This window comes from Podarcis cretensis (genome assembly GCF_951804945.1).
Source record: "Podarcis cretensis genome assembly, chromosome: 4".
In the NCBI taxonomy this organism is placed as follows: domain Eukaryota; kingdom Metazoa; phylum Chordata; class Lepidosauria; order Squamata; family Lacertidae; genus Podarcis; species Podarcis cretensis.
The window spans coordinates 90,364,918-90,377,829 of NC_137173.1; the positions used below are offsets into that span (position 1 = coordinate 90,364,918).

The following is a 12,912-nucleotide window of genomic DNA, read 5'->3' on the forward strand; positions in this document are numbered from 1 at the left end:
ATTTTCAGCTGTTCAGGTAGAACATCTGTTCAGTGGTTAAACAAATTTTATTTCTGATGGGGCCTGGGAGCATGCACACAGCAGCAACCAATCTCTTCAACCAGCCCACATATTGGAATCAGCTCAGCTATAGCTTCTGGTCCCATAGCTTTTTCTTTAAAAGTGGTCATGTGCCAGACATTTGCTTGATAAAGTATACATTATAGCATTTAGTATATCACAAATTCATTCATAAACAGAAGCCATCTATCAATTTAGTGAGTCTTGTCTGTGGTTTCTAGTTAAATTCCTAAGCTCTCTGATATAGCAAACTCTGCAATCATTAATTACAATGTAAAAGTTGCCTCTTATATAACTCATTTCTTTAGCTTGTAAAATTCATTTAACAGGATGCCAGGACTTCTTCCCGTAGGTTATGAATGCAGATGGCTTATATTTGGCAAGCGTGCTATCCTGTGAAATCTGGCAAAAGAGTTTGTGACTTTTGCTATGCCAGCTAGCCTCCAGTCACCAGATATTTTTGGATTTCTATATAAATACCTCATGAAAGGGCAGGAAAGACAAACTGAACAGGAGCTTACTGTCCTATTCATACATTTGACCATTGTTGCAAATGTCTGTTATGTTTCTTCAGGTCCCAAAAACTAGCTTGGCTTGTCCTCCTTATAATGCAAATTTCAGCACATTTCAGTGTTTATGCTTCCCAAGCCCTGACAGATTTTACTCAGAAATAAGTTCCAAAGTGTTAAATAGGACTTACTCCTAAGTAAGTAGAGATCTAATTTCAGTCTTAAGGCAGGAAGTTGCATGTGATACGAAATACCGAAGCTGTTGTGGCGAAAGAGAAATCAGCAGAGCTGTTTGTAACTGGCACAAAAAAGAAGAAAGAAACAGAAGAAGGAAAGAAATTCAATTCTGCAGTCAGAAAAGCTGACTTCTGTGTCCTAAATTCCCTCCCATGTGAGATCAGACCCTGTTGAGTGCCTGGCACCTGACTTCTTAATTTATTTATTTCAGCAGTTTAGGCCATTTCTCATTTGATGATTTTAAACTGATTTTATATTTGTTGAATATAATCGCAATTGAGCAACATATAAATTTCTCTCTTTTTTGCACAATAATTCATAATGTTTTTTTTTTCTGTTTGTGTGACTTATAGCCCTTTTGCTAGTTAGGCGGAAGAACAAAGGACATTGTAGTCCTGCCATCTTATGACTAAATACCCTACCCAGGAACCTCTCTGGTTCCCGAGATTTCACCAGCCGTTGCCACACCTTCCCACTTTTACCTGGAGAAAAAGGACTGTAAGCAGTATTTTCACAATAAAAGAGAAAGAAAGTTGACATCCCAAAGGAGCATTATAATGGCAAACCCCTCCTCTCCCTCCTCCATGTTATATGTGTGTGCTGAGCATGAGGATTATAATTCAAACAGATTTTTCATAACTTGTTCTAGAGATGTAAGTTGCTTAGCCCAAGTGTACACATCTAAAGAACTTGTTTTGCCGCTCCCTTTCTTTTACTCTCACTCTCCCTTCTTCCTCATTCTGTCCTTCCTCCCGGCTCTCACTGTGAAAAAGCATGCTGGGCCAACTGGAAGATCTGCCCACCTATTGTTGTCTGGGTTGGCAGAGGATGTGGGTTACTAACAAGACTAATTGCATTCTTGGCAAGGGTAGCTGATTTCCCCATACACACACTTTTTGTGGCTGAGATATTTTAAGCACTGAGAAATAAGCTTTCCTCCAAATCTCCTTTCCTTAGCAGCTGTCTACTTTGCCTATAGCTAAAGCAGCCTCTGGCTTAGCTTCATTTTGAGGCTGCTGGTGAATGAGTAAAGTCATATCGCTGGACCTCAAGCTTGTTGATCTTTGCATAGGATTCTTAGCCATGGGACTTGGAGCTTTTTAGATTTAAGTGCCTCATATCAGCAGGCAGGATGGGAGCTGATAGATTAAAGTTTCATTTGGTTGCCTAGCTGAATGGCTTTAGTTAGTGCTGTGCCAAAATGTGTCCTCCATTTTCTCAAAAGCTTTTCCCACTCCTCTTAACAAAGGAGGTTTGCATTTTCCTGCCTCATTTTCAGGACACTTGAACCTGTCTTTAGGATTTCTGACACTCTGGTGATTTGAGTTGACCTCACTGATGCAAACTGGCCAAGGATAGCTTGTGTGTTTTCCTTCCTAGCAAACATTTCCTCAGCACTCTGCAGCCTCCTTGGCTGCCCACATTTTCCAATCTGAAAAAATGCCTCATGGAGTTACCTCACAATTTCTGCCAACCTAGCAGTTCAAAAGCACACCAGTGCAAGTAGATAAATAGGTACCACTGCGGCAGGAAGGTAAATGGCATTTCCGTGTGCTCTGGCTTCCATCACGGTGTTCCATTGCACCAGAAGCAGTTTAGTCATGCTGGCCACATGACCTGGAAAGCTGTCTATGGACTTAACTGTCCAGGGGTCATTTACCTTTTGCTTTACTTCACTATGTCTTCCCCCAGACTTTGATCAAAGTGTGGACAACTGGTGAGATACTTTCTAGAATGAAGGAAAGGAAACTTTTCAGTCATTTCGAAAACAAGGCAAGGACAAAAATATCCTGAACCCCACCCAGGATAATCCCACTGAAATTTTATCTCGCTTTTGTTACTTTTCAAATGTAATTTCTTTTCTCATTAATTCATAGAGAACTTATGAGAGGCTCTTTAAAGAGGATTTCAAACAAGCCGGACCAAATATTGCTTGAGATTGTTACACATCCCTGAAACATGAAGGTGCAAGGAAATGTAGGGTGCATTCAAATATATATTTATATTGTAACCCACACCAGGTTCTTATGTTGGTGGACAGGTAAGTAATCTCAACAACAACAATAAGCGCAACACATCACAAGCATGCAAATTGGCACTCTCAATTTATGTGGGGCAACTGCACAGATATAGTTTCAGACTATGGTAGTATAATGGTTGGATTGTATTCTTTTTAATAACTCAGTTGTAGACTATGTCATATGCTAGGCAATATGCCTCTATGTACCAGTTGCTAGGGGAAAGTGCCCTTGTTAACTTACAATAGGTTGGTCACCATCTAAAGAGGATGTTGGACTAGATCAAGTGTTGGGAAGCTTTTTCTCTCCAGATTTTGACCAAGTACAGCTCCAATCAGTCCCAGAAAGCATAGCCAATCTGGAGGGCAAAAGGTCCTCCATGCCTAGACTATAGGGATCCAGGTAGATTCTAATGTTCTTTTCTAGTCAATGTGAGATGTTGGTTCTTTTTGTGTCTGTATTTTATGCATTTAAAGTAGGTATCCAACTGAAATTTAATGAACATTTTCAAAATGTATTGCATTCTGAAGACTGCTATTCTATTCTGTGCTGTTATTGATGATAATGGTATATGCAATTTTATGCTCTTTAACAATTGCTTGTGAAGTAATAAGCTCATGTTTTGCAAGATTCTGCATATCCTCCCCACCATTTTTCACAGTCTACCTTAACTATTTCTTAAAGCAAATGAACAACTTTTCACCACACTTTCCATGCAGATAAGAAATAATTCAATCCAAAAGTTTTGTATAATTATTATAATTATTGCTGCCTCAAATTGATGTATAGAACTACTGATTTTTTGTGATTAATGAAAAAAGAGAGAGTGACTTTCGTATTTTTCATACTTAGTACTCTTAGAATTCCCTGTATGTCTGCTCCTCCAGTACATTTTAATTAATCCGTTATTCACATTGTCTCTTAGCATTGTTTGCAAACATGATCTAGATGCTTTTGATGGCTCCCAGTTCTTCATTTGAGATGGGACTCAAATATTTGTAGAAAAACAACTCTAAACTGGATACACTTTCTTCCTATTTCCCAGAACTGAACCCACTCAAAACACCTAGCTTATAAAAGGTAGGTTTATTGTAACTGGCCAATAGTTGAGAAAATCATCTGTATCTAAGGAGGATTTTTTTTTTTAGGAGTGGCCTCATGAATGTTTCCAACATCTGATGGGCCCAGCCTGCCAACCTTGAGGGCCCTGCATCTCCAAAAACAATTTGCTGAACAGCACTTATAATGACAAGGGGAAATTGCACATTCGTTACCATTGCCATCCCAACAGAATATGCTCTAAAGTGAGCACTGTTCAGTTATATTGGACTTGTGATTTTCCTTCAAGTGTGTTCTAATCATTGTTCCCAACTGCTTCATTGTTCCTTGCTCCTGAAAGGAGTTGATGGCGGGTTTTTTCACAGCGAAAGAAGTAATTTTGAACTAATCATGTCCATTGCCTGGGACTAGGATAGCCAGGATGCTGCCCTCCAAATGTTATTGGAATACAACAACAACAACAACAACAACAACAACAACAACAACAACAATTTATTATTTGTACCCCACCCATCTGGCTGGGTTTCCCCAGCCACTCTGGGCGGCTTCCACAGAGACCAAAAATACACTAAAATGTCACACATTAAAAACTTCCCTGAACAGGGCTGCCGTAAGATGTCTTCTGAATGTCAGGTAGTTGTTTATTGCTTTAACATCTGATGGGCGTTCCACAGGGTGGGCGCCACTACCGAGAAGGCCCTCTGCCTGGTTCCCTGTAGCTTTGCTTCTCGCAATGAGGGAACCGCCAGAAGGCCCTCGGCGCTGGCATCCAGGCAGAACGATGGGGGTGGAGACGCTCCTTCAGGGAAACTGGACCGAGGCCGTTTAGGGCTATAAAGGTCAGCACCAACACTTTGAATTGTGCTTGGAAACGTACTGGGAGCCAATTCCATTCAGACACATTCAGACACAGTCAGCCTTTGGAAACACCTATTGCCCAGAACTTCACCACATCCTCCTTATGGAAAAGAGAAGGATGATGTGAGTTTCCTTCTGGATTTTTTTAGGCCACAATGGTAAAACCAACCTCAGTAACATCCTGTTACTGTTGAAAGTTGATCAGGAGACACATCTCCTTCTTCCCCCGAGGGTATCCAGCTGTTGCCAGTAAGGAAGTTTCCACCAAAAAGAGTTGCTTGTGCTTCTTTGAAATGGTTAGTTTTGGAACATTTTCTCTCATGCTTCTTCTGTCAGTTAGTCAGCCTCTTTACAAGTGGAAACTGATACCATGCAAAAATAAAATAAAAACCTACAGACTTGTTAGAACACTTTGGCTGTTGTTGTTTTAAGTGCCAAAAGATTAATTGTGTGAGCCAAGTTCTTCATAAAGAGCTCTGTGTATCACAAAAGATAAAGATAATGGGATGGGAGGGGGAAGAGAATGGAAAAGTGAAGAAATCATGGCTGGATCCAAAACAAGTCTGGGATTTTTATAGACCTGACAACCAATGATGAGTCATATTACTTCAAATTGTTTGTCAGAAACAGAAGTTTTCATAGGTAGAACATTTCTGCCATCTGGGCAACCCTGAACCACATTTGCTTTGTGGTGATTTTAGAGTCCGAATAGCAGACTTTGCACACTTACTGGAGAAAAGCTATGTTGATAACAGCAGAACCTACTTCCAAGTGAACCTTCATTCATAAAGGTTGTGCAAGAGTAATATGAGTAGACTTAGGAACTTCCTTCCCAAGGTCCCCATCCCTGGCTTAAGCAGAAGTCTTTCCTATGAAAATTATATATGAAAATTACCATATAAGATGCTTTATGCTGAGTCAGAATATTCATCTATCTAGTACAATATTGTCTGCAGGGTCTGGTAACAGTTCCCATGCTTTTATGCTGGAGTTTTCCACAGCACAACCTAAAGAAAGCAGAAATTGGACCTTTTGCATGCAAAATGCATGCTCTACCACTGAGCTATGGTCTCATTCCCCAATGAGATCCTTTAACAATGGACAACCAAATCTATGTGTATTTGGTTGAGGCAAATTTCACAATTTTGAAACCTGTAATTCCCTTACATTCCTGCATTAACATGAGATTTATATTTATTTATTGTTTTTAAGTCTCACATTATATTAGGCATGCCATTTTATATGAAATGGTCTTATATAGTTGATATGTCACTTAAATCTGCCGCAGGACCATTTGTTTTTAATGGAAACACTGGTGAAACTGGTCTAGGGCCTTAGACATGCAGAGCATGTTCTCCAACAGTAAACTACAGCCTTCCCCATGGGACTTTCTGCAGGAATAGGTGACAATTTAAAAAAGCTTTGTGTGTTCAGTGGCGGCAATTGCAGAGCAAATTGGATTAAATCATCCCTGGAGTCCCTATGACAGCTATGAAGGCAGTTTGGGGTTTACATGAAAATGGTATGGGATTTTTTGCAACTTGTACCTTAAAATTGTCTCTTCTTTTACTGTAATTATTTTTTTTTCTAACTAGGAACAGATGTCGGAAAATTAAATCCATCCAGATGACTGTTTTGTAACTCACCTTAAACGTTATCATGATCTTCTGTTCAATTGGGGTAGGTGGGATTGAGTGGCCAGGTGATGGGATTTCTGAACCTTTAATAGTGATGCAAAAGGGGGGGATTCACTGCAGGAGCCCAGTCCTCTTTTTAGTCCAGCTATCTGAGAAAACAGCACAAAATGAGTGCTGTTCAAGTAGGTGCTGACACATTGTGTTGTAAGTTCTTTCGTACTTGAGCAGGAGCAATTAGGTATGTCAATAAAAGCCAAGCTAATTGATTCTTGATTAATGTTGATTTCATTACCTTGAAGTCTGGGAGGTGCTTATTGATTGTACTGTATTTCAAGACGGTGGTTATGCATTGCCTACATTTCTTCCCCCTCCCAAATTCTGCCTTTGGAACTTCAGGACTGAAGACACACCATTAAGATGGAGCTCTGATTTAATGATGCAAACATCAAAACAAGACGTGGGCCCAATCTGCCTTTGCTTTGAAGGATAAAAAAAAATAGCCAGAAGGGGAAAGTCTAAAGCTTGCACTGGAAGAAGCAAGGTCTATGGTTGGAACATGCAGTATTCATGTAGACTTTGTCAGCATGGAAGTGAAAACAAGCCTGAGATTGCTCTAATAGGCATGGTGAAACATACATCTGGATATCCCCCAAATCAGCCTTTCCCTTTTGGTGTGTGTGCTGTACAATCCCTACCTTCAGTCTCTAAAAATAAAACTACAAAAGAGGCAGGGGACTGATTCTGCTCACACTTGTCTTCCAGTTATTTGCTCTGACTATTGTTGGCATCCATCCATCTCAAGAGACAATGGAATGCTTCTCCGGAGCTGAAGGCAAATTGCTGGAGAATCACATCACCTGCTGCGGCTGCAGAGGCTGGTAACTCATAACTGCTGCCTTCCTCATTGTTTCTGCTGTCTTAGTAGCACCATATTGACCTCTCCAGAGTACAAGCCTGGGTGGTGTGTATGGAGGTTCTGGGCTGCCCAGACAGCAAGACCCCTCTCTCGGCCTCACTGATGTTCTCCAAAGAAAAGCAGAGCATTTGGCACCATCTTGGCTGCAAGAGTTGGCGGAAGGAGGCATACAAGACACCATCCAACTGCCTTAGGGACTCCACTCCAGATTTGTGTAGGGTTTTCTCCTTAGCCTTTCCCTCTCCCAAAGATTTCCCACAAGCCAGTCGGTCCAGATTTTTTCCTCAGGCTTTACTCCTGAAGTCTTTCTCATGATTCAGTATAGTTACAAGGCAGCAGAGGTTTAGGATAAGTTTTTTACTTCTCCTAGATGGGCTACTTTCCCAGGTTGACAAGCCCCATCTGCCCCTCAGAAACTTCTTTCTTGACTGTTGGACCCACTATTGGTCTCAGCCACTCAATCTGCCAGAGGCTGTCTTTGCATACAGGTGAAGTCAATAACGCACCGAGAGGTTGAGACCATCAGCTACTCTCACCTGATTTAGCCATTGCAGGCGCATATTATAGTGGGGAAGAGATATATGCACCAAGTATGTATCAAAGGACCACCAAAGCATCTGCCACCAGGATGCAACATCATCAAAGCGAGAAGTCAGGTCATTCATTATTCAGGTCAGAAATCCCCCACATTATTTTCTCATGCATGTGCTCTTGGGTTGGGGAAACTGGCGAAAATGTTTTATAATGTTTTAAATGGTTCTAATTTTAGTTCCTCTGTTTCGTTTTTGTTGGGTTGATGCTGGTTAAATGTTTAGTTGGGGTGGGAGTTATTTTAATTTGGGTAGAAACTGTAAACTGTTTATTATTGTTGTTATTTTTTGTTGTTGCTGTTATTAGTTTCTATTTATTAATTGTTTTTTGTTTGTTTTTTGGTTGCTCATATAGGATATGTTGGGTTTTTAAAAATGTTTGATGCTTTCTTGTCTTTTTATATATGTTGTAAGCCTCCCAGAGTGGCTGGGGAAACCCAGCAAGATGGGTGTGTGTGTGTGTGTGTGTGTGTGTGTGTGTACACAATTTTAGAGGGCCAGTCAAGGCCATTCCCAGGGTATGGCCACTGTCACATGCTGACAGCTTCTAGGAATCACAGGTGAGAGCTGAGCGTAGGGTGGGGACCAAATGTGGACAAATTATCCCAGAAGGAGCCACATGTGTCCCCCCTTTCCTTTAATGCCCCATTTACTCTAACTGCTCGGTTCCTTCCTTCGTTCCTTCTTGGCATAGAAAATGAGGCACAGAAGTGAGCTGGCCCCTGCTCAATAAGTTTAAAGTAAGCCAGATAGACAAAAACTGTACTTGTGTACAGCTCTTATGTTGGAAGCAAGTTTGATTGACCTCCTTCAAAGACAACAGTCCATTTCACAGGATGGGACTATCCATGAGTATCTGCACACTATGCTCTTTTAATCTGGATCTATTAATCATGAAGCCTCTCTATATATAGTAGTAGTTTACCTCGGATTGCCAGTGATGAGTGTGGCCTGGGGAGAGGGAGTATGACCAGGGGAAGGGCCTAACAGATAAGCTTTGAGGGCCGTATTTGGTCTCTGACCCTGCAGTTCCCCACTCTTTTCTACAACATACCTGCAGGCAATATATACCATTTACCCCTCCCCCCAAAAAAAAACCTGAGAGGAAATATCTAGCATTTAGACTAAATTTATTAAGATGCCCTCTGCCCCTTTGTTCTATTGTGAATGTTTCCCCGCTCTTTTCCGCACACTTTGTCAGGCTTTATCTGCAATAGCTCCTTATCCACTTCACAATCCTGTTCTTGGTGATGGTTGTTCCAATTATCATTTTAATTCTTGAGTTCATGTACCGACTGTTCTTAATTACTAAGATAAGAATGTGATGTTTCTAATTTAAGAAGTGGTGCTCTGTAGCTGCCACTGTTATCATGGTGCAGTGGACCCATGCTATCTTGGACCCAAACTGATGATTCAGCCAAAATAAAACATAGCAAGAATAAATTTGTGACAGTGACTGATCAAGAGCTTTGCAGCAAATTGTCAATACAAGGATTATGAATGAAACCAAGGAGGTTTCATTTTTATTTTTTATTACAAAAAAGTTTATTTTTTTGGGGGGGGAGGGCTCTCATTTAAAAATTGTGTGCGATGACCTTCAAGAATGAAGTGAGTGACAAATGTTGTGATCATAGGAGGTGGAGCAGGGAGATAATTAAAATGTAAAGCAGAGTTTCGGTGTGGGAGGAAGGACAATATTCTGCAACTGAAATAATACAGCAGCTTTTGAAGCACCTTGGTGTTGAGACATCATTGGAGTTTACTTCTGGGTTCCTAATGCCTTCTCTGTCATTGCCCCCCACCCCAATATATAATAACTGTATGCATAGCAGACTCATTTTGATCCATTTACTACTTCTTCTTCTTCTTCATAATAATAATAATAATAATAATAATAATAATAATAATAATACACCGCCCATCTGGCCGGGTCTCCCCAGCCACTCTGGGTGGCTCCCAACAGAATATTAAAAACACAATAAAACATCAAACATTAAAAACTTCCCTAAACAGGACAGCCTTTAGATGTCTTCTAAAAGTCAGATAGTATTTTATTTCCTTGACATCTGATGGGAGGGCATTCCACAGGGCAGGTGCCACTACTGAGAAGGCCCTCTGCCTGGTTCCATGTAACCTCACTTCTCACAGTGAGGGAACCGCCAGTAGGTCCTCAGAGCTGGACCTCAGTGTCCAGGCAGAACGATGGAAGTGGTGATGTTCCATTGGGTATACTGGGCCGAGGCCATTTAGGGTTTTAAAGGTCAGCACCAACCTTTTGAATTGTGCTTGGAAATGTACTGGGAGGTAATGTAGGTCTTTCAGGACCAGTGTAATATGGTCTCGGCAGCCACTCCCAGTCACCAGTCTATCCCAGTACACTATCAAGTGTACAAATGTACATGCAAACTTCGTCTTCTCTGTGTTTGAAGCTTTATTTGGTGGGATGACCTCTCATGACAGTATACTGAAGGTCAGAGTGGATAACAAACTAACATTTGGACTTGATCTTAAGTATGGATGTAAGGAGGCACCACTTTCCATTCCACTCCATGTATGTTGCATGCAGCACTGTTTGCATTCCACTGCAATTTGGTTTCCGACAAAGAGGATATTTGTCTTGCTGTCTGATGTGGAAAAATTTTAAGTAGTTAATGATGTTATCATTACATCATTCCACACCATACATTTCAGTGGAAGGTAAATCCAATGCAGTGTGTGTGTTTTGTAGGGGACGAGATAATCAAGTATGCATTATCTGTGGGTTGCAAACAGCAGCAACAATGACTACCAACAGTATTTACTGGATTGGTTTCCATTCTGGATATGGGATGCACAGCAAACACCAGCAATTTATTCTCCCATTTCTGGAGGAATTTTCCAACTTTCTCAATCTGATGGCAAGCATCAGGATGAGTATGGGGGGAGCGCATGGGAACCGTTTGTAACCCAGGATCAGGACCAAAATCATAAGCCAAGTTGCAGACTGCCTGCAGTCAGCAGAAGTGGCAAATATATACCTCTCAAGAATCCTGAAAAGATCAAAGACAACCATTGTTGGCTTGTTAAGATCTAGAAGACAGAAGCAAACACAAAAAAATGCAAAACACAAAGGAATGTGTCAGCCAAGAAACTTTACAGTTCAAAAACCATTGAAATACACAAAGCAAAGCGAATGTTGACTAGCTCTTGGGGTTGGCTGATTTTTTCACCTCCCTGTTTTGCTTGCTGCACACCCAATGAAGGTGGTAGGTGTGCAAACTGATAAGGAGGTACTGGGCTATGAAGCAAGAATGGCAGAAACAGGACAAGGGGATCAGTGATGGGACTTAACGAAGACATCCTCCTTCCTAAACAGCCTATAAATTTCACGGGGCATTAACTACTAATATTCAGCATATGCAAAGGAAACAGGAGCAGGCTTGCCCTTAGGAACAAAAGACTCCCCAGCCATCAATATTTTCTGTTTGCATTGTTCTGCTAGTGAATATGGTGCCATATATTCTATTTTTAAATGTATCTGCCAAGATAAATAAAGTCTGCATTTCTTAACACAATACGCAACGGGGGACAAGCCAGTGATCATACAAAGGATATGCTTTTAAGTAGTGTGAAGGAGCTCTGACAGTTATCCACATTCTCATAAATATTTTGGCCAGTTTTTTTATTGACTTCCATAGATGGCATCAGCATTGCATGTATAATCAAGCCCATCAAGAGGCATACACAGGTGCTTTGTTGTTTTGAACAGTCAATTCTCCGTATTCAACCACTGTTTCCCTGCTTCACTTCATGAACCTTCTCACTTGATCTCCACAAACAAAGGTGTCTTCTTATACCAGCAGTGGGCAACCTTTTGCAAGCTGAGGAACACATCCCTTATGGGAGGCCACGTACAATGCTGAATGGAGCCAAATACTAAAATTGCATGGAGCAATGAATAATAATAATAATATTTATACTCTGTCCATCTGGCTAGGTTTCCCCAGCCACTCTGGGCGGCTCCCAACAGAATATTAAAAATACAAAAAAGCATCAAACATGAAAAACTTCCCTAAACAGGGCAGCCTTCAGATGTCTTCTAAAAGTCAGATAGTTGTTTATTTCCTTGAAAACTGATGGGAGGGTGTTCCACAGGACAGGTGCCACTACCAAGAAGGCCCTCTTCCTGGTTCCCTGTAACCTCACTTCACGCAGTGAGGGAACCGCCAGAAGGCCCTCGGCACTGGACCTCAGTGTCCAGGCTGAACGGTGGCAGTGGAGACGCTCCTTCAGGTTTACTGGGCTGAGGCCATTTAGGGCTTTAAATGTCATCACCAACACTTCAACCTGTGCTTGGAAAGGTACTGGGAGCCAATGTAGGTCTTTCAAGACCGGTGTTATGTGGTCTTGGCGGCCACTCCCAGTCACCAGTCTAGCTGGATACATCTCTTACCTTTGTCATTCCAGCCATGCACATCCCATCTCTCCATCATCCATCAGGCCAGCAAGGTCCGGGAGAGTTCAATGACACTTTCAAACCATGAGCAGGATGCTCATTTTAATTATATTTGTTTTGCCCCAGGCTAGATATTGGCAGCACTGTCAAGTGTTTTAGGTCTGCCTTTATTCTGGTAAGTATTCACGTGGAGATGAATTCCTGAAGGCCTTTGAGATGTATCATTTATAGTGCTACATCTGCTGTAGGTTTTATCTTTATTTTTTAAAGAGGAGTTCAATTATATGAAAACATCCACACCATCACTCACATATTGCTGTGTTCTGGAGGGTCATTCTGACAGCATTTTTTCTAGGAAAAAAGGGCTGGTACCAGCAAGCAAGGGGAGGGGCCAGTGCATGGGGGAGGGGCATGGCCTGATGCCAAGGCTGGGTGGTGAGGGTGGATTAGCTACCTGATGCTCTCTGAGCTGTCCACCCCACCTATCAGGGTGCTGCCACTCAGGTGAAGAGAGCTCCCCCATCTGGTTTCAGGAAGGAGCAGCAGGGCTCCAAGATCCTGTCAGAGAATGGTGTCTCCTTCCCTAAGCTGGG

General features: G+C 41.6%; 1 long non-coding RNA gene across 1 annotated transcript; it reads left to right on the top strand.

Moving 5' to 3' along the window:
• Positions 1 to 603: 603 nt before the first annotated feature.
• Positions 604 to 7,415, top strand: LOC307214517. The gene is made up of 3 exons (XR_013838180.1): positions 604 to 960; positions 6,337 to 6,421; positions 6,775 to 7,415. It is a non-coding gene; the product is annotated as an uncharacterized lncRNA (long non-coding RNA).
• Positions 7,416 to 12,912: the final 5,497 nt, after the last annotated feature.